Raw genomic sequence first — 24013 nt, 5'->3', positions numbered from 1 at the left:
GTTCCAAGTTTCATGTGAAAAGGAAATTGAGGGGTGGAGAGAGAAGAGCTGTCCTTGGCTGAGTTTATTGAAAAGTGAGTGAAAGCTGGAAAAATGGCAAGAATGAATGACACCTCTCTAAGTGTAGACTTGTCACTTGGAGAAAGGGGATTGGAGAGGCCACTTGCCCTTGGTGTTCAGGGAGATCATGGACAGTGGAGTTCCTCAGTTATCTCTAGAGGTCACCCTGTATCAGGAGAACTACATCTCTATGGGGGCCCCTACCTTTTTTTCACCTTTGTATACTATAAATATTTCCCCTCCTTTTCACTATACACTTTTTTGGAATGATTATTTATTTTATCATTTCATCATTTGCAAACTCCCATGATTTATGTCTGTATTGTCCCTCTCACCCTTTGCCCCGGTGGCAAATAAATGAAATCATCATCATCATCATCACTATCATTATTATTATTATTATTATTGAGTGAGAGAGCAGTGCATGCCATCAAAGTGAGGTAAAACTGGGGTAAAATATACGAAGCCCAATATACCCATCATGACTACCCGTCTGATAAGGGTACACTAGGCACATGCATCACAACCATATGTGCGTGACATGGTGATCTCATATCAAGATAAACAGCACATGACCTTGCAGGTGGGGCCCAGTTAGAATTTTCTTCAGGTCGAGTAGCCCATCCTGCTCAAAAGGTCCCTGAATAGGGGTTGTTTAAGGATGTTGAACGAGACACCCGTGTTTCCAAAGGTGAATTATCCAAACCTCCAAGAATTCCTCTCAACACATGGCTATGGTGCCCCTCCACTACTTCTGCTCATGATCAGAGATGCACATATCATCAGCCACTAAGGGACATGCTCAACCAGTTAAGGTCAAACAACTGACAAGCAAATCTGTGGTATTGAGCAGAATATTTGCTGTAGCCCATCTTTTATAACCAAGACAAAACAATGTACATGATAACACTTCCAATCAGTTAAGATCAGAAGCCATGAGAGCCACTGCCTGGTACTGCATCAGGGCATTTTATTATTATCATTATCATCATCATTATTATTATTATTATTATTTCAAAGGTGGCGAGCTGGCAGAATCGTTAGCATGCCGGGTGAAATGCTTAGTGGTATTTTACCTGCCGCTACATTCTGAGTTCAATTTCCACCCATGTCAATTTTGCCCTTAATCCTTTCAGGGTTGATAAATTAAGTACCAGCCATGTTCTGGGGTCAATGGGATCAAATATCCTCCTCCCTGCAAATTCCGAGCCTTGTGTTTATAGTAGAAAGGATTATTATTATTATTTTATTGCCTTTGCACAGCTTCTAACGCTGGAGATGTACTACAGTGCCATCTGTTCACTACCAGTGAACTAAGGTAACCCCCCTTATTTTTCAATCACCATCCAGAGTATTCAAGCTATTCCAAACAGTGTTGTTTTCTGCAAGTGATCCACCCTTATTACAGCCTGTATTTGTTCCATGTACTTCTCAAGATTTTTACTCATTGTTCCCAGGGCTCTGACAATTATTGGTACTACTGCTATCTTTTTCATCAACCACAACTGCTTAACTTCCCAAGCTAACTTGTTATATCTATCAACTTTTCTTTCTTCCTTATTGTATACCTTGTTGTCAGCTGGGCATGCTATGTCTATGATCCAGCATTGTTTGCTTTCTTTCTCAATTAACACTATGTCTGGCTTCCTATTCTCTATCTCATGGTCGCACTGAATCATAAAATCCCATAGGATCTTTGCATTATCATTATTATTGTTATTATTATTATTATTATTATTATTATTATTATTATTATTATTATTATTATTATTATTGTCATTATCATTATCATTATTATTATTATTATTATTATTATTATTATTATTATTATTATTTCAAAGTTGGTGAGCTGGCAGAATCATTAGCACATTGGGCGAAATGCTTAGTGGTATTTCATCTGCTGCTAAGTTCTGAGTTCAAATTCCACCGAGGTTGACTTTGCCTTTCATCCTTTCAGGGTTGATAAATTAAGTACCAGTTATGCACTGGGGTCAATGTAATCGACTACTCCCCTCTCCTAAAGTTTCAGGCCTTGTGCCCTTAGTGAAAAGGATTAAAGGTGGCAAACTGGCAGAATTGTTAGCACACCAGGCAAAATACTTAGTGACATTTTGTCTGTCTGCATGCTCAGGGTTCAAATTCTGCCAAGGTCGACTTTGCCATTCATCCTTTTGGGGGTTGATAAATTAAGTAACTCCTGAACACTGGGGTTGATATAATCGACTAGCACCCTCACCCAAAATTCCGGGCCTTGTGCCAAAATTTGAAACCATTATTATGATTATTTCAGAGACTGGGTCACTGCAAAGCACTGTGGCACCTACTTTGTGGTCAAAAATAGCTGCCACCAACCGGAACTGTTTAGCATCGCACGCTCGGTCCATCAGTGCTGCCCGTTGTTGCCTCTTCTGTCTGTATCAGCTCTTGAGCCACTGCTAAGGAAGCTGGAACAGTTTATGGGAATCTCTTTTGAACTGAGATACAGGAGGGGGCAGTTGATGGTTTTCAACACCAAGAGTTAAGAATGTTGTCACTTTTACTTGCCACTAATCAAGTATAAAACGTGAAAGTGGACTTTCCACCGGTCATGGTGTGTGACTGGCTGAGGGCTGTGGACACTTGAAAAACATTTCATTTTCCAAGTGTTTCCTCTTGGTCTTTGCTTAACTCCAGGGCTTCAGCTCCATCAAGGAGATGTGCTGAGGAGACACGTGTCTGGTGAATGGCGATCATAGCTGTTCACTGTCCTGGAAGCCCTGGAGATGTCATAGTCTCAGTGCATGTTTTCACATGGTCAGCCATGGCATGCCCAGTCCACTACACAATGGGGGTTGACAGCAGATGGATCGCCTGACCTTGGGAACACGTCAATTCCACGAGAAGGGATTGAAAGGACTGAAGACAAACCCTTTCCTATTTGGCCAATCCTTCATCAACTTCTTCAAGATTCACTTGAAGACGAAAATAAGAGTAGAGAGGGTGGAAGTGTTGTGTCCAGCCATTTTGTTGGGAGGAGAATGAGTGGTGAGCATGGTCATGGGCTCAGGAACAAAATTTGCTTGGGGGATGCAAACCCAGGTCCAAAACATTTTTACAAACAAGGTTTTATTGTTTTTATTTACTTATTTTTGATCTTTGTTCTCTGTGAAGAAACTTCAATCTACTTTTTATCAATCACTCTTTATGCCCTGTTTTCTAAACCTGAGAAAAGTAAGCAAGGGTGAACATTTTGATTTTGTAACCATCAAAATTTGTAGGAGGTGCACTTGCAACCCCTGCACTCTCTCTTCCCAGGCCCATGACCATGGTGCAAGTGAACAGGCCTGCCCTCTGCTCTGTGCATACACCTGTAACATTGGAGATAAAGAACTGAGAAACGGCATCTTCTCTAGAATTAAGTGCAGCCATGATTCTATGGGCTTTTTCCATGAGCAGCCCTCAAACGTTTTCTCGTTGTCGAGGAATACTCATTGTTCCTTGCTTTTCTTATTGTTAAGCCTGTTTATACGCAAAACCCTCACACCAACACACACTCAATGTTTTATCCTGCACCACCCTTAATGATTTTCTTAATGTACCCTCTTTGTAGTTAACAAAGGAATCCTTATGATTGTTGTTGTTGTTGTCGTTAAGATACGGTGGTGAAGCGGCAGAATGGTTAGCATGCTGGGGAAAATGCTTAACTGCAATTCGTCTATTTTCTTAAATATCCCAATAAAAGAGTGAAATTGTGTGGTGAATGTGATGGGTGTCTTACTGAACCGCAATGTCCAATCCACCTGTTTGGCAAAACCTGATGAAGGCAGACGTTTATACAACTGTGGTTGTGTGGTTGTGTCCTATCTTGTTGGAAATGAAAAACATAACATCTTCAAAAGTTCTCCAAAATGCTTAGATTGAAAAATTGTTGCAGCAAATAAATGGGACCAATTACAATTACCTTCAAAAAAGAAAGGTCCGATTAATCCTTTGGATGATAAACTGCACAATACTGAAAATCCTGGAAAATTAATGGGATCTTTCTACATATGTAAATCCTGAGGTTGCCAGTAATTGTGTAATTGTGGCAGGGGACTGAGCCATTTTATTGAAATGTAGCTTAAAATCTCTGAACGATCATTGATTGACAATCTGCATCTACTGCCCATCTTACCGTGGAGGTGCGTGGCTTAGTGGTTAGGCTGTCAGCATCATGATCGTAAGATTGTGGTTTCAATTCCTGGATCGGGCAATGAGTTGGGTTCTTGAGCAAAACACTTAATTTCACGTTGCTCCAGTCCACTCAGCTGGCAAAAATGAGTAACGCTGTGATGGACTGGTATCCCGTCCAGCTGGAAAATACATATGCCATAGAAACCGGGAAACCGGGCCCATGAGCCTGGCTAGGCTTTAAAAGGGTGCATTTATTTTATTTTACTCATCTTACCAAGTTCCATTCTCAAAATTCATTGAGAGCACAAACTGTTCTTAGACTGTAATGGTATGACCAGTTCAAATATACTTATGGCATGTTCAAACTTGTAAGCAAGCCATTCATTGTGGTTTGCCATGGTGAAAGTTTCTTACTGTCATAAGCATGTTTGAACTGGTTATAACATTGCAGTTAAACACATCACTGCTTAACGCTCCCCCCCCCCCGTATTCTTGGAATGTAATTATTCCAAAGACAGCATTTCAAAATGTAGCCTGGTGCTAGCATGGAGAACGGACGTTAAACGATGATGATGAAGGATGCTTCATTTTCAAATCCCTGTCTGACGACTTGCTTGCTGCATAGGTTTTCTTGAACTCAGGCAATATATTTCTAGAACCCTTGGGGCTTGTAGGTATCTGTGGCCTTTGGCAACGTTTTTTGCAGAGATTTTAAACTGTTCCATCTGCCTCGTGATGGTAAGTTGTGTGGGTGGATCTCCTTGAAACTCCCACCTAAACTGTCTTTGCATCTCTACTGCGTTTTAAAACTTTCAACAGCCCTTTATGCTAAAACATCCTCGTTAAAGGCCTTATTTGGCTTCCTTTATTATTTCCAGTGGATTAAATGTAAATGAAATGAAAATTGAGTTATCAGCTGTTACAGTGTGTATATATTTTCTGAACACCCTGTATATATACATACATATGCATATACAATCATACATACATACATATATATATTGATATTGATACTTAATGTATCATTGACTCAAATGCTTTTAACAATTCAATATCAACAGATGATTGGCATTACAGGTGTTTGTGTCAGTGTGTGTGCATATATATATGAATATATGTGTGTACATATATATGCATGTATATACACATGTATACATAAATACACATTACACATCTACATATATGCATAATATACATCTACATATATGTATGTGTGTGTGTGTGTGTGTGTGTGTGTATAAAACTTACTTGGAAAAGGATGTGTGGCATTTGATCATATAATAATATAAATAATATATATATATATGTGCATATATACATACATATATGTACATACCTACATATATATGTATATATACATGCATATATGGGTATGGGACATCAAAAAGACGTGGAACACAATGAGAAACGACAACATGCTTTTATGTTTTCATATATGCATGTATATATACATATATATGTAGGTATGTACATATATGTATGTATATATGCACATATATATATTTATATATATATACACATAGTTCTGTCTATCTATCTATCTATCTATCTATCTATCTACAGACATATTAAATACACCTGTATACACACACACACATGTATGTATGTGTGTGTGTGTGTGAGTGAGTGAGTATGTATGGATCTATGTACGTATGTATGTTTGTATAAACACTCCTCCTCCACAGACACTTATATGAAATCGAGCGACCTATTGTTCCCCCCCCCCACTGCAAAGCAAATTGTGACAGAGTCATGTTCCAATCGAGTGTTACTGGAAACAGATGCATTAAATATGTTTTTCCTCTTCTAAACTGAGTCTCAAACACAAAAGCCATTCTCTCAATGTCTTTATTAACTTGTTATTTTCTACAAGACAAAGAGACATTCTTTCATAATTTCACCAATATTTACAGCTGCTATGTCGCCAGTATTAAATACAAATAACAGCAAACATATACACACCAGGTTTCTACACAGTCAAACCTGAACTGTAGGAAAGTTCCAATGGAACAGGCATCTTAGGGACTAAATGCTTTATTTAAAAACACAGTCTTATACTGTGAACTGTTGTGCTCTTTGCACATCTGCATCCATACACACACACACACACACGGTTATACATACACGAATGAGTGGACATGCAAAAGAAAAGGGCACTCAACATATTTAGTAACAGTTGTATATATCACTAGCAGTATCGCCCGGCGTTGCTCGGGTTTGTAAGGGAAATAACTATGTAAGCATTTTTAGAGAGTTATAGCCAAAAAATAGCAAAAAAATGATGGTAAATTTTTTTTTAAATCGTTGACTCATCGTAGACATTTTTAGAGAGTTACTTCCCTTATATAATAGGGAAAAAATGCATTAAAATGGAAAAAAATGATGGTAAATTTTTTTTTAAATCGTAGACTCATCGTAGACGCGCCCAAATACCCAGAAGGGCTCGATATGAATCACGACTATAAGATACCCGGTTTTGGTTAAACTGCACCGCAAAATGTGGGAGTAGTTAGGAATCTAAATCGTAGGAGACAGACACACAACCTCTCTTTTATATATAAAGATTTAAAGCAGTTAAATTCAGTTCCATGTGACTTAAAGTTTCGCAGACCTCTGAGAGAGGCCCATGTCTTTCAGGCTTGTATATGTGTGTGTTGTAGGTAGCTTGCTTGCCAACTGCATGGTTCTGGGTTCAGTCTCACTGCGTGGCACCTTGGGCAAGTATCTTCTACTAAAGACTTGGGCTGACCAAAGCCTTGAGTGGATTTGGTAAATGGAAACTAAAAGAAGCCCATCATATATATATGTGTGTGTGTGTGAGACTGTGTTTGTTCCCCCACTATCGCTTGACAACCGATGCTGGTGTGTTTACATCCCCATAACCCAACGGTTTGGCAAAAGAGAATGATAGAATTAAAACTCGGCTTACAAAGAATACGTCCTAGGGTTGATTTGTTTGACTAATGGCAGTGCTCCAGCATGACCACAGTGAAATGACTGAAATAAATAAAAGAATATATATATATATATATGTGTGTGTGTGTGTGTGTGTGTGTGTGTGCCACTAATGCACAGACAGTGGGAAACAAGAAGTTATAAACTTAATCATGTGTTCGTTCTCTACAAACATCTGACAGAAAACATTCAGAGCATTGATTGTTTGGACTTGTTCAGTCAACCGTGCCAGCCTTAACTTAGGACACTAAACATTGTCCAAAAATTTCTAAGACCAGTCATGTGACTATCCTCTACCAATGAAATCCCATTCAAAACTTATACTAATTTGAGCCATGAACTCCCTATAAAAGCAGGGCAAGTTTCAAACATAAGTCAGAATCATGTCAGCTGCAACATAAACCATGTCTTTCTGTTTGAACCTTTTGAAAGTCAGTGGAAACTGTGAAACCGGTTAAAGCTTTAAATATAACAAAAAAAAAAAGGAATTTAAACAATTCTCAGTCCATTTTCAGCTTCTATTTTTCCAATGTATATATAATAATAATAATAATATAAATAATGTATAAATATATGTATATATACATACATATATGTACATACCTACATCTATATATATATAGACATGCATATTTGGGTACAAGACATTAAAAAAAAACATGGAACACAATGAGAAATGAAAACATAAAAGCAAAAACATAGAAACAAACTTTTTTCAAACAACGGAAAAAACAGAGAACAAGATTTTGGTAAACCTGTGGCTATAGAAGACACTTAAAGATGTAAACTTAAAATGTCTGATAGTGAAATAAAAATTTAAGATCTTTATGATCATGGCAGCATTGGGAGAATTGTTAGGACATCTGAAAAATGCCTTGTGGTATTTCCTCTGACTCCTTACATTCTGAGTTCAAATCCTGCCAAGGTTAATTTTGCTCTTCATCTTTTCAAGTTTGATAAAGTAGCAGTGAAATGAAAAGAAATCCAAATAGTAAGGAAGATCGAAATAGGAATAGAAATTCCTCCTTTAATCTGCATAATCTACCAAGAATGGTAACAATTACATTAAACGTGATAATAAGTCTAATAAAGGTAGCTTCTTATGGTTTAATCTGGTGTTCGGATTACACGTAAGATCCATAAATACCAGAAAATCTTTCTTTGCATTGGATAAACATTTCCTTAAATCTGGTAAGTGCTGGTATGGTTGGGTGGTAATAAGTTTGCTTCCCAACCACATGGTTCTGGGTTCAGTCCCGTTGCATAGCACCTTGGGCAAGTATCTTCTATAGCCACGGGCTTACCAAAATCTTGTGAGTAGATAAGGTAGACAGAAACTGAAAGAAGCCTGTCATACATACATATGTACATTCATTCATACATGCAGGCATACATACATATTGTTGTATTTTAGGAGAGTCATGATGCCAGGTTTAACTCCATTTATTGTTAGTAAATTAGTTAAGTATCTAACCAACTAACGAATCGATTGTTTGTTTAATGGTGCTGGCTTAAAAAATCAATCAGTTGTTTGTTAGTCAAAGTTCTTTTGTTGCTGTTCGTGACCTTTTCAGTGACTCAGAGATTTTCTGCTTTGGCCTCTTCTACATCACGAACAATGACAGCTGAGTGACTGTTCAAACCAGAACATTAACCAAATAATTGATTAGTTAGTTGGTTAGACACTTAACCAACTGGCTTACAATAAGGAAGCAGATTTGATCCCGTGTGTGTGTTGTAATTATTGGCATCACGATTCTTCCAAGACACAAAATTTGTTACAATACTTGAATTCACATCAAGAATCTTGCAAATAAAATACAAAAACATTGGGCATGGCTGTGTGGTTAGGGAGTTTGCTTCCTAGTTACATGGTTTCGGGTTCAGTCCCACTGCGTGGCTCTTTGGGTAGGTGTCTTCCACTATAGCCCCGAGCCAACCGAAGCTTTGCAATTGAATTCGGTAGGCGGAAGTTACTGCCGTGTGTGTATGTGTGTGTATAGCTGCTCAGTGCCTCTCCGAAAGAGAGAGAGAGAATATATATATACCTGTGCCAGTAACACGTAAAAAGCACCGTCCGAACGTAGCAGTTGCCAGCGCCGCCTGACTGGCATCCATGTCGATGACACGTAAAAGCACCAACCGATTGTGGCCGTTTGCCAGCCTCATCTGGCCCCTGTGCCAGTGGCACGTAAAAAACACCCACTACACTCTCGGAGTGGTTGGCGTTAGGAAGGGCATCCAGCTGTAGAAACACTGCCAGATCAGACTGGTGCCTGGTGCAGCCTCCATGGCTTACCAGACCCTGGTCGAACCATCCAACCCATGCTAGCATGGAGAACGGACGTTAAATGATGATGATGATGATGATGATGATGATATATATATATTCAAAAATCTAAGGTATATGAATAAAAAATCCAATCACTTTGCATCCATTATTTAGAAGAATAATAGAAAGCGTGTTGAATAGAATTTGCAAGTAGTCTGCAACTGAAGCAGTATCTAATTCCCCTCCTGGGTACTTCAATGCTTCATTGGCCAGTAGTGAATACAATGAACGGAAAAGATATAAACTTAATGATAGTATAGCTAATCAATGAAAAAATGAAAATAAAGAAAGAGCAAAAAGGTATTGAGTTAATTATGTTAGTGAACATAAAAAAGGTGAAAATCATTGGGAGAGCATTGGGGAAGGGAAAGATGTAAACTTAAAATGTCTGATAGTGAAATAAAAATTTAAGATCTTTATGATCATGGCAGCATTGGAAGAATTGTTAGGACATCTGAAAAATGCCTTGTGGTATTTCCTCTGACTCCTTACATTCTGAGTTCAAATCCTGCCAAGGTTAATTTTGCTCTTCATCTTTTCAAGTTTGATAAAGTAGCAGTGAAATGAAAAGAAATCCAAATAGTAAGGAAGATCGAAATAGGAATAGAAATTCCTCCTTTAATCTGCATAATCTACCAAGAATGGTAACAATTACATTAAACGTGATAATAAGTCTAATAAAGGTAGCTTCTTATGGATTAATCTGGTGTTCGGATTACACGTAAGATCCATAAATACCAGAAAATTTTTCTTTGCATTGGATAAACATTTCCTTAAATCTGGTAAGTGCTGGTATGGTTGGGTGGTAATAAGTTTGCTTCCCAACCACATGGTTCTGGGTTCAGTCCCATTGCATAGCACCTTGGGCAAGTATCTTCTATAGCCACGGGCTTACCAAAATCTTGTGAGTAAATATGGTAGACAGAAACTGAAAGAAGCCTGTCATACATACATATGTACATTCATTCATACATGCAGGCATATACCAATATTTAAATGGTATTCAACTGAAGTACCAGTGAATCGGATGTTTAACACATCCCTTTCAAGGATCTCTTTTTCTCAGTTAGTTACTTTACACACACACACACACACACATATATATATATATATATGTATATATATATATATATATATATATATATATATATATATATATATATATATATATGTATATGTATACATATTCAAACGTGGCCAATGCCAGTACCCGTTAACTGGCTCCTGTGCTGGTGGCATGTAAAAAGCACCCACTACACTCTTGGAGTGGTTGGCGTTAGGAAGGCATCCAGCTGTAGAAACACTACCAGATCAGATTGGAGTCTGGGGCAGCCACTGGCTCTCCAGATTTCAGTCAAACCATCCAACCCACGCCAGCATGGTAAATGGATGTTAAACGATGATGATGATGATGATGATGATAATATCTCTGTATACATATATATATTTTGATAAAGTTGATCATGGTATGATATGCCACAAACTGTGTGATCTTGGCATAGCTGGATAACTTGTAGAGTGGTTACATGACTTCCTGAAAGATAAAAATCAGGCAATGGTGGCCAATGGTGCCACCTCAAAGGAAACACAAATAATGAGTGGTGTTACACAGGGCACTGTCTTAGGACCACTGCTTTTCATAGTGACCCTCTCAGATATGCCCCCAGCTGCCCAGATAGCCACCCTTGCTAGATATGCAGACGAGACAAAAATCTTACACAAAATACTAAACCCTGGTGATGTTGCATGCCTGCAGAAGGAGTTGGATGCAATTTACAGATGGGCTGAGGACAATAAAATGCAGTTTAATGCTGGAAAATTCCAAGCCTTATGCTACCAGCCCCCAAAAATGAATGAAAAACATACAGTGTACACTGGCCTAGCGGGGATTACAATCCCAAAACCTAAATCAGTGCGTGACTTGGGTATAGACATGAGTGATGATACCTCTTTCCAGGCTCACATTAACAAGATGGTGACAAAGTGCAGACAGCTGGCTGGCTGGCTGGATCCTGATAACCTTCAGAACCAGAGAGTGAAGGAAACCCTGATGGTCCTCTGGGGGACATCTGTCCTTCAGAGGAAACCACTATAGTCTCCTGGAGGACATTTGTCCTCAGTCACCTAGACTACTGCTCCCGATTATGGCCACCCCACAGTGTAAAATTAACAGCAGACCTTGAAGCAATCCAGTGAAGCTACACAAAGGAGATCATCTCACTGCAACTGCTCAGCTAGTGGGAAAGGCTGAAACAGCTGAGACTCTACTCACTGGAGTGAAGGCAGGAGAGGTATGCAATAAGATGCATCTGGAAGGTTCTGGAAGGGATTGGACTGAATTTTGGCATTAAAAGCTACACAAATGCCAAAACAGGTCACCACTGCACCGTGCTAAAGATCCCAAAACTGGACTAGTTACTGCAATAACCTGTGTTTTAAGGGCCCACAGCTTTTTAATATTCTCCCAAAGAGCCTGAGAGACCTACACAAAGTCGATGTAGGTGTTTTCAAAACAGAATTGGCTCTCTTCCTGTGAAGAGTCCCAGATGAAACTACCTCATAGCAGGGGGTGCAATTGAGGGCTGTGACATCTAACTCCCTTATTCACCAAATGCCACATAGCAGAGGAGGCTCTCAATAATAACAGTGTAGCAGAATGGTGGTGCCCCCAAAAGGCCTTAGTTTTGAGTTGAAACCAATAAAAGAAAAAAAATATATATATAAAAATAAATGCGCCCTTTCTTTAAAGCCTAGCCGGTTTCCCAGTTTCTATGGCGTATGTGTTCCCCAGCTGGACGGGTCACCAGTCCATCGCAGCATTACTCATTTTTGCCAGCTGAGTGGCAGAGGTTGTAGAGAGCCAATCCGACGATAAATCTGAGCTTGGATCTTGAAAGTTTGCTTGAATCCTGGATCAGATAAATCTCTTGTGGTTCCAAATGATGTCATCTGTAGTGCAGCTTTGTATTGTCTAATTTTGTTTTGGAATTGCTTGGAATCTTGGTCAGTTGATGACAACAGTTTCTTCATTGGCTCTGGAGGTTGGGGGATTGCAGGGAGTTGAACCTTTCCACCACTGCAGCACAGTGCAGGTGTCTCTCCAGGCTACTTCCTTGCTCTGCAGTGGATGCACTCAGCTGTCATTGCACCAATGCAAACTCTAGTGTCACCTGCACAATGAACTGCTGGATCATAATTGAAAGCTGCTTCATAGAAGTTGCTTCTCTGAGCTGTTGCAACTGCTCTTCGTTCTGCAGTGGAGATCCTATTCCTTGTCAGCCATGCATACCTCTGTTCATCACTTTGAGATGCTCTGGCTTTTGTAGTGCACGGTCTGTTCGTTTCTTGGTATGCTTCTCTTTCTGCAGCTGTCTCTCTTTCCCTGCACAGAGACATTCTTTTGGCTGACCTTGACATTGCAGACAAATTTCTTTCCTTCTAGGCATGGTTACATAAGTATACAGAAATACACGGGTGTAGAAGATAAACAATGAAAGTAATGGAAATTATATTTCTTAATACAATGGGCCAAAAGTAAATAAGAAATTTTTACAGAAAATAAAGAACTGTATGGGCTGAAATGAAAGAACGAAAGAACCAGAAAAAGCCATTAAAAACTGAGAAACACAAAACTGTTGCAAAAGTAAATAAGAAATTTTTAGGGAAATTAACTCAAGATTGAAGTGAAATGTTTGAAGTTACTTCTGTCAGTAAATAATGAACTTACTTTTATCAATAATTCTGTCAACCCAGCCCATTCATATGGCAAAATGTGTAAACCCCATGATAGAATGGAGGTCCCATGCTGGAGGGAATATATCATGTGACTGACCAGGCTATCACATGTTGTTACCACATCGCTGGTCACAATGCATTTTTGCAGTGTTTCAGCCTTCAAATGATGCCACCCCACTGGCTAGGTAAGCAGGCCAACATTCCCCACCCCCCTGATCAAAAGCGGGGCTGGAGCAACATGAAATGAAGTGTTTTGCTCAAGAACACAGTGTGCTGCCCACTCAGGAAATCAGTGCCAGGATGTGGCGATTGTGAGTGCAACAGTCTAAGCATTAGGGGTTACATACATCACAGAACTCTGCTGAGACAGAGTTTCTATAGCCAGATGCCCCTCCTCTTGTTAATATGGTAATATTTCCTCATGGCAGAACATGTTTTTGTGGAAGATTGGAAATGAATGACACCGCTCCTCGCATGACCATGAGACTCATGTGAAAGCAAAAGAGAAGGGGGGGGTTACAGGTAAAGGAGTGGCATTTATCACTCCTTTACCTGTACCCCCCCTCCTCCATTCCTTCTATCTTTTTACACTCTAATACCTTTCTTCTCTTTCTTTCACCCTTCATCTCTCCACTCCTACTTTCTATATCTTCATGTTTCTTTTTTCTTTCTTTCCTTTATTCCTCTCTTCTGGTTTTTTATTCTTATTTTTTATTTAAAAAATTACTTTATTATTCCATTACTTTCCTTCTTACTTTCTTCTCTCTCTTTTCCCTTTTTTCTCTTATCTTTATTTTCTCTTTCTTTGTTCCTATCTTCCTCTTTTCGATTTGACCCTACCAATACATTCCCTACTTTTAGGTCACCTTAAATAAAAACCTTTCACTCTACAACACTGTGTATAAACTCTATACTTGAAAAGACCAATTTTAAATACTGTTGGATTTTTCTCATAAGGTATTGGAATCTTACAGATATACCATTCTGCCTAAAAAATGCATCTACAAATGCAATATCCCTACATATCTCACATCTATTTTCTTTCCTCCACCTCACTCTCTATTTTATATCCCATCTAAATTAATTATTACTTAACCATCCTCTCACACCGTCTCCGATGAAGGGATATAATCAATACATATCCTACAAGCAGCTGTAAGACCTTCTATCTATAAATGTTCTCATATCTACACAGCCTTGGGTTTTTTTATCTCATTACACAAAAAATTCTTATGTACACACACTGACATATGACAGGCATTGAACCCCTTTTTCTCAAAATCACCAAATCTGGAACTTAACTATGGTCTGTCTATAGCACTTATTCAGCATTACCTGACACCTTTGGGTCTCAATGACACCATTACCTCTTATAACCTCAATATATATATATATATATATATATATATATATATATAATGAGTAAAACAGCCAGATTTAAATCTCTGAATGAGATCTTAGTTCTAATTATTTCTTAGTAAAATCTATTTGCCAATGTAAGGTGGTAGTCCTGTGTAGGACCATGTTACTCCCTTTTAACCCCAGGAAAACATCTTTTCCAGCTGGTTATTGGTGCACAATCTGTGTCTGAAATACAGTGTGAGCAAGGGAACGTACTACTCCCTCCCAGCCACTAGCAGTACCAACAGTATAGTTACTACTTAAATCTCATTCAGAGATTCAAAACTTGCTGTTTTCCTCATTATGAGATCAGTGACTGTGTCACTACTGTGAGGAGGGTTGAGTAAGCTGCTGTCTCTAGCTGGCGGTTGTCCTGCACCAAGGACGGGTAATTACTCCGAAACCATTGGTCTGTTAGCGCTGCTAGTGGCTTGGAGGAAACAGTGTGCTCCATTGCTCACACTATATTTCAGACACAGATGGTGTGTTGATAACTAGCTGGAAAAGATGCTTTTCTGGGGTTAAAAGGTAATAATGTGGTCCTATGCAGGACTGCCACCTTATGTTGGCAAATAGATTTTACTGTGTGTGTGTGTGTCCTCCCATGGTCACTCGACAACTGGTGTTGATGTGTTTATGTCCCTGTAAAAGAAACGGATAGTATAAGTACTAAACTTCCCAAAAAAGTCCTGGGGTCGATTTGTTCAAGTAAAACTCTTCAAGGAGGTGCCCCAGCATGGCCACAGTCAAATGACTGAAATAAATAAAAGAATTACTTTGGTTGGATATGGCTGGTTTAAATGTTAAAGGGTTAAAAACTTTTGGTAAAGCTAGGGGCTGAGAATATGTTGAGTGATAAAAAGGGAGTTTGTGCCAATCAAAATAGTTTCTTAATAGAAACAGGGACCTCATGAAATGTTACATTGATACAGTCTGTCCGTAAAAACAGAGCAGAGATTTAAAGGGCCACGATGAGAGCATTGGATCAGTAAACAGGGGTCAAAGGGTCAAATTTGTTGAGTTTGCTAAGCAAATATGATGGAAAGAGAGCAGCCAAGAGACTTCGTTGACAATGCTACAAGTCTCAGCGGATCAGCATCATCATCATTACCACCAACATTATTGTCCTCCTCCTCCTCCTCACCACCACCACCACCACCACCGCAACCACCACCACCACTGCAACCACTACCACCACCACCACCAACCACCACCACCACCACACCACCACCACCACCACCACCACCACCACCACACACCACCACCACCACCACCACACCACCACCACCACCACCACCACCACCACACCACCACCACCACCGCACCACCACCACCACCACCACCACCACCACCACCACCACCACCACCACCACCACCCACCACCACCACCACCACCACCACCACCGCAACCACCACTGCCACCACCACCACAACCACCACCACCACCACCACCACCACCACCACCACCACCACCATCACCACCACCACCACAACCACCACCACCACCACCACAATCACCAACACCACCACCATTCACAAGATTTTTATCAGCTCAGGGCTATAATAAAAGATACTCCACCCCAAAGTGCCACACAGTGGGACTCAGCTCAGAGCCATTGGGAAACAAATTTCTTCTTACGACGCAGCCATGCCTGCCCCTAATAAGCATGAAAATTAAATCTTGCAGTAAAACGGTTAACAAAACAATCCCATACCATCTGCGTTAGTTTTTTGTATTTGACAAAAGGAGAAAGACAAATCCAGCCTTCAAAATTCATGTCTGTAATGCTTCGTAAAATCCCTGACACAATCACTGGAAGTCAGTTGTTGGATAAAAAATACATGAATGGTTCTTAGGGTTAAAATACTGTCTTTACAAAAAGAACAGCTGAAGTGCTTTAGCCATTTGTCACAAATCGTACACAAACATATCAATGTGAAATTATACCAGTTACTCATATGTACGATGGTGTTGTTGTTATAGCAAGAGAATTGAATGAGTTAAATGACCTGCGTAAACAATGTAACAAGGAGGATTCAACTATTTTTCTCTTACACTGTTTTGCCCACAAACTAAATCTAGTTTTATCTCAAGCGATGATACACATAAGTCAATGCAAAGTATTTTTTCTTGACTTTCAATGGATTAATCAGCCCTTTTGAAACATTCTACAATAAAAACACATGCTCCGAATCAAGAAATGACCATGAGAAAACTTGTGAAAGTATCAGCCACTTGAAATTATGCCTCAAGACTTGTTTGTAAAGAATAATATCTTATTACTATATTCGGAAAAATGAGAGATCCTCAACCTGAATGGCATCATGAATCATCGAATGAAGGTGTCTCATTTTCTTCCACCACAAATTTTAATCTAAAAATTTTTTTCAAAAAATGTCCTTTTGATGTAGTTTTGCATGATTTTCTCTTCTTTGTATAAAATTTCTTTTATTTATTTATAACATTTAAAGAGAAAGAAATGGAGTGGGGGTGAAAGGGAAGAAAAGAAAAAGGGTGGGGAGTAAAGCAGCAGAAGATGGAGCGAGAAGAGGCAATGGGGTCACATACACCTCCTGAACAAATGGTGTGCTCAACCATGTCCCTCGGTAATCACTGTGATGCTGTTGTTGTGGAGAATGGCCAGCAGCTTTCACTGCAACAGCCTCTCTGCCATACAGGGGTCATTTCTCAGACGGGCCACTGTTATCCTGATTTTGCAGAGGAGATCAGTCACACAGGGTTTTAGAAACCCCTGATGCCTCAACAGTAACTAGTACAAACTGGCAGCAGCTAGTCAGGCCCCTGCAATTATTGACTGCTGATGATGAATATTTTGGAAAAGGTGGCAAATGTGGTGAGCTGGCAGAATCGTTAGCATACTGGGCGAAATGCTTAGTGGTATTTTGTCTGTCTTCACATTCTGAGTTCAAATTCAGCTGAGGTCATCTTTGCCTTTCATCCTTTCAGGGTTGATAAATTACATACCAGTTACATACTGGAGTCAATATAATTGACCGGTCCTCTCCCCCAAAATTTCAGGCTTTGTGCCTTTAGTAGAAAGGATTATTTTAGAAAATTAACCTTTAGAACACTCATAGTGCATTACGTCACTATATGAGTTATCTCCCCTGTAGTAACAGGAGAGTGGCAGGGGAAACAATTTTAAAGACAAATGCAGTGTGCTAAAGGTTAATAATAAAGAAATTTAGAGGCATTTAACGTTTTAACATTCATATTATTCTGTCAAAAGTAATTCTTATCTATTTCCATTGTTTTGTATTAATCCTCCATTATCTTGTAGCTTTGAGATTTTGTAGAGGCAAATGTTAATTTTTAAAATGATATTGCAAAGATGGCATGAAAGGTCAGATCTGGTCTGTTTAAATATTAAACAGGTAGAATATTTTAGCTGGAAAAGGTCAGTTTAAATGCTAAAGGGTGAAATTAACTTAAAGAAAGAAATTCCATTCAGAGCTGTTTGAAAGAAGAATGTTTGGCCATTTTTGGCTTAATTTGGATTTTCTGTAACGTCTTTTTGCATACTTACTTCCCCTTGTAGGTGCAGGTGTGGCTGTGTAGCTAAGAAGTTTGGTTTATAAATACATGGTCTCATGTTCAGTCCCCCTGTGTGGCACCTTGAGCAAGTGTCTTCTACTATAGCCCTGGGCTAAGCAAGACTTTGTATGGGAGTTTAGTATACAGAAATTGGGTGCAAATTTGTGTGTGTGTGTGTGTGTGTATATATTTATTTATAAATAGATGAGTGTATTTTTACCTTGTTATCAATTAACATGGAAAAAATAAATAAATAGTTACTAGGGTAGCAAAAATCTCACAAGTATTCCTTTGAATAGTATCAGTGGAATTTTCGAAACATGTGTCGAAAGTAAAAATATTTGATTACACCTGCGTTAACTCCATTTATTTATTCATATATACATATATATATATATATATATATATATATATAGTGGTTACTCTCTTATATTTACGTATAAAATTTATTGTATTCCTGGTTTTTATGCACTAAGCCACTTGGTGTTAAATTGATGGTACTATTAAATTAGTATCCAATTTTCTCACCCTTATTAGTTGATTATATATATATATATATATATATATATATATATATATATATATATATATATATATATATATATATATGTACATATACATAATATATAATTGCGATGCAATTAATTCATTTATTGTATTATATGGGCAAAGGTAAAATGTTTTACCTCAAATTCATAATACAAAATAAGAAAATGGAGGAATACACCTTAATCAATAATCAACTACCAGATAATACCCATTCACATAATTCATTAACCAACTACATAGGAACATCAAGATCAAACACAATAGAATGTATATTCTAATATATTGATTTGACTAACTGTAACCTTATATGTATGTATATTATTATGTATATACTTATATATATGTAGGTGCATGTGTATATACACTTATATGTATGTATATATTACATATTATGTATATGTACTCATTCTTGTATATGTGTACCTTCTCTTATATTCATATTTGAATTGTACTTTATAATCTCTGAAGAGGCCTTGGGATATATATATAAGTATCTCATTTATAACCACATATTACCTTAACACACCTGGCTAATATGAGCATAATGAGATATTCATATCTACATGGCTGAAACAGCTGTAAGATCTAATTTATATTTATATTTATATTTATTTATATTTATTTATACGTATTGTACTTATTGTATCATATTACTCATTGATGTGCACTGTTTTGTTCTGTATTATTGTGTTTGATCTTGATGTTCCTATGTAGTTGGTTAATAAATTATGTAAATGGGTATTACCTGGTAGTTGATTATTGATTAAAGTGTATTCCTCCATTTTCTTTTATATTATATATATATATATATATATATATATATATATATATATATATATATATATATATATATACACATATATATTTATATTTATAAAGAGTGAGTGAACAAACAAAAGGAACAGGTAGTCAACACATTTAGTAGGCATTACATATATTATTTAGGAGTCATATATATTATTTAAAATAGTTTGATTCAGCTACATATGACTTAAAGTTTGGTGGACTTCTGTTAGAGGCCGACAAAACTTCAAGTTGCATGGAGCCAAATCCAGCTGCTTGAAATACACACACACACACACACACACACACACACACACATTAGCAGGGTGTAGTTTGAAAGAAGCCTTTATTGTTTTGATATTTAACCCTTTAGCATTCAGATTACTCTGTTAAATGTTCTGCTTATTTTTTCACATTGCTTTGAATTAATCCTGCTTTATCTCATAGCTTTGAAATTTTGATGATGTGATTCTATATTTTTAGAATGACATTGTAGGATGGGTGTGACAGGCCAGATCTGACCAGTTTGAACTTAAAACATGAAGAATATTTGGGCCAGACATCACTGGTTTAATTACTAAAGGGTTAAAATTAAGATTGAAATTGTTCAAAAACCTTTAGAAGTGAAAGCAGAAGTGAGGAAGAGAGAAGAACCGCTTGTACTTTACCTTGATGGAAACTGAAAGAAGCCCATCATATGTGTGTGTGTTTGTGTGTGTATGTGTGTCTTTGTGTCTGTGTTTCTATATTTCTATATTTTGAGGTGAATATTCCTTCATCATGAAGAAGTAGAGAATGATGTTGAGTTGGTAGCTTTTTTCCAGATCTATAGGAAGGGAATGTGGTCAATGATGTGTTCTGGACAACCCTGTGACAACAAGCAATCGACCCCGTGCAAACTCTTATCTGCTTTTGATCAATGGCTTCATTTTATTTATGAGGAGGGTTTCCCACTTTTTTCATGCTATGCTCTGCTGTCTTAATAACAACCACAAAGTCCTGAATATGGGTGTGTTCCAGGTATTTTCTGATTCATATATTTGTCTGTACATAGTCATTAGACTGCAGCCATACTGGAGCACTGCTTGAAGAATTTTTTAGTGGGATGAACATACCCCAGTATCTGTTTTTGGTACTTATTCCTTTGCTCTCTTTTTGATGAACCACTACATTATAGGGATGTAAACACACGAACACTGGCTGTCAAGCTGTGGTGGGGGAGAAACACAGACACAAACACACACAAACACACACACACACATATGATGGGCTTCTTTCAGTTTTCATCAAGTAAATCCATCCACAAGGCTTTGTTCAGCATGAGGCTAAGGTACCATGCAGTGGGACTGAACCTGGAACCATGTGTTGGGAAGGAAGCTTCTTATTTGGTGTTGGTGATTTCTATCAGTCCCCCGCAAACCATGAATCAGGGGATTTTCTGAATGGAACACCAAGTAAGAAACTACATTAAATTAATTTAGCAATGCAACCCACCTGTTAATAAGCCATATCTTATGCAACCCACATCTTGTAAAAGGTTGCCCAAGCTTGCTTTAAATTCTACCTCATTACACCTGTTGCACGATTGAGAAAGTTCATTTAGTATGTTTGTGACTCTGGGTTGGTAGGTTAGGAGTAATTCACAGTGAACACATGTTGATGTCCTCCTCACAAGAGGAAGTCAGCATTTAGATGTCATCCCCATACCTGGAGAGGAAAAACACACGAGTAGGAAGTGTTAAATGGTCTGCACTTTAGCTGGTCAATAGCCAGCAGACCTGACTGGTTTCATACCATAGACAGAGCCAAGATCTTGTAGCGTACCCTTAGTGAAATCCTCTCTCTCTGACATATATAACACAAATACGGACGTAGCAGATAACAGCTAACTTTTGGCTGCAATTTGGACCCTGTTGTGTCCACCACTCTGATTGGTTGGTATTGGTGCAATTTGTCTTTTACTCTGTCACGCCAATATGCAATCAGAGTCCCTGAATAAGATCATGTAAGACAGCTAGTTCACAATCCAATTTGAGCCTACTGTTACGTATAAAAAACCCAGTGATCCAGTGAATTGTTCGTCTTTGGTCCTTGACCATTGACCACGGAGCATCTAAACCAGACAGCCAGTTCCAGTGACCCAGCCATGTTCCTGCGACGACACCAAAAACAACATGCAGTATCTCAGGACGTTTTCCACCTCCATTGCCTTCACCTCAACGTCGCCATCACCACCGTTGACTTCAACAATATGTACGCAGCCATCGCCCAGGTTTAACTTCATGCTGTTGTGAATATTCACCAAGGTTAACAGCTCAGCTCTACCTGCGAGACCTTCTGTACCAAAGCAACCTGGCATAGGATTGATGCCTCAACCACTACACCACATGGGTTCAACTGTCTCTCCACTTTGCCACCAACTTCATTGATACAGAACCACTGCCATGGTGTGTCTTACACTGAAGCGGTATTTATCAACATCTTGTCTGAACATTCATTTGTATCCTGAGAGACTCATTTCCTATTGTTCTGACTACACTCACGAACACACAGACACACACTTGTCGCACGCACTCAGACAAACACTCTGCTAGCACTCATACACGCTCTTATGTACGCATCTGTAAATAAAGTTTTCTTCTTTAATGGTTGTGCCGTCTTCTCTATTCTTCCTTGGCACTGGCATTCTTTTATTCCATGTATTTTGGCTTCTTCTTTGTAAGGCAACTGTGTGGTGTTGAAAAGGAGACATTCTGTCAGCATCTCCTTTACGTACGGTCATCTCTAGAATCTGTTTGAATACCAAGTCATCATACTGAAAGTAAGGGTTGCTTATGGTGATGGTCAACAGTTGGAAAATGTCTGAGGCAGAAGAGGCAGAAGGGAGTAAGGAAGTGGAGACGAAGACAAAGGAGAAGTGTGTGTGTGTGTGCATGTGTGTGTATGTATATATATATATATATATATATATATATATATATATATATATATATATATATATATATATATATATATATATATATATATATATATATATATATATCAAAAATAAGCAACGAGAATGAATCCGGTAATTTAGTACAATTGTTTCATACTACAACATTTTATTAAAAGCTGCAAATATTACAGCAGATTTAAGATGATCTGAAAACTTTTATATTATTGGAAAACCTATATAAATCAGCTGAAGATTACTCAGCATCTTAAATCTGCTGTAATATTTACAGCTTTTATAAAATGTTGTAGTATGAAACAATTGTACTAAATTACCGGATTCATTCTTGTTGCTTATTTTTTATTATAATCACCACGCATATTTTTATGGATAACACCATACAAAATTCTGGTGCATCTAAATTAAGTACCATATTCATTTGAATCTAAATTGTTGCTGATCTTATATATATATATATATATATATATATATAAGTAAAAAATGGAGTTAACACAGGTGTAATCAAATATTTTTACTTTCGACACATGTTTCGAAAATTCCACTGATACTATTCAAAAGAATAAATGGTATAAACAATGCAATCTTCTCCTCAGGAAAGTGAAAAAAACGAAACTCATCAATAAGACATTTTAGCAAAAAATGATGGATTTGTATAGCGATAGACAGAACGCTATTAATATTGTTTAAAAAAACGTTATATGATATAACGTCATAAGTAGCTAACAGAAAGAGTAGGGATATTAATATTTTTTATTCATATTATTCAAAATATTCAACGTAAACACGAAGTTTCTACCTTTATAAACAAGGAGTTACAACACCTTTACTTGTGAGATTTTTGCTGCCCTGGTAACTATTTATTTTTTTTTCTGTGTTAATTGTTAACAAGGTAAAAATACACTCATCTATTTATAATATTTATACATAATTATAGAATAATTTGTAAAATTTACCTAAAAGGTTTTTATATACGTACTGGCTACCTGGTAAAATTATTACTGATTTTACCCTATATTATTAAAATCAAAATATGCATACATACATATATATATATATATATATATATATATATATATATATATATATATATATATATATATATATATATAATATGTATAATATATATATATATATATATATATATATATATATATATATATATATATATATATATACACATACATACATAATATATATATATATATATATATATATATATACACATACATATATATATATATATATATATATACAATAAGCATCTTTCAGTTTCCATCTACCAAATCCAGTCAGTCGGAGGCAATAATAGATGACATTTGCTCAAGGGGCTACACAGTCGACTGAACCCAGAACCATATGGTTCGGAAGCAAATTTCTTATCCTACAGCGACACCTGCACCTATATGTGTGTGTGTCTGTGAGAAAAGGTTGAGTTCTGTTTCATCCTTTACTTTGGAGGCTTCCAAAAGTCGATTTCTAATAAAGTTACTTCCTATTTCATTGGTAGCTTACTGTTGTAAGAATTTTGTGAATA

General features: G+C 37.6%; 1 long non-coding RNA gene across 1 annotated transcript; it reads right to left on the bottom strand.

Annotated features, from left to right (window-relative positions):
- Positions 1 to 144: 144 nt before the first annotated feature.
- On the bottom strand, positions 145 to 22049 carry LOC118768530. The gene is made up of 3 exons (XR_005004353.1): positions 22038 to 22049; positions 11128 to 11132; positions 145 to 246 (listed from the first exon to the last, which is right to left on the bottom strand). It is a non-coding gene; the product is annotated as an uncharacterized LOC118768530 (long non-coding RNA).
- Positions 22050 to 24013: the final 1964 nt, after the last annotated feature.

Source organism: Octopus sinensis, linkage group LG30 (genome assembly GCF_006345805.1).
Source record: "Octopus sinensis linkage group LG30, ASM634580v1, whole genome shotgun sequence".
NCBI lineage: Eukaryota > Metazoa > Mollusca > Cephalopoda > Octopoda > Octopodidae > Octopus > Octopus sinensis.
The sequence above is the reverse complement of the archived record's forward strand: the minus strand, read 5'-3'. Positions and strand labels throughout refer to the sequence as shown.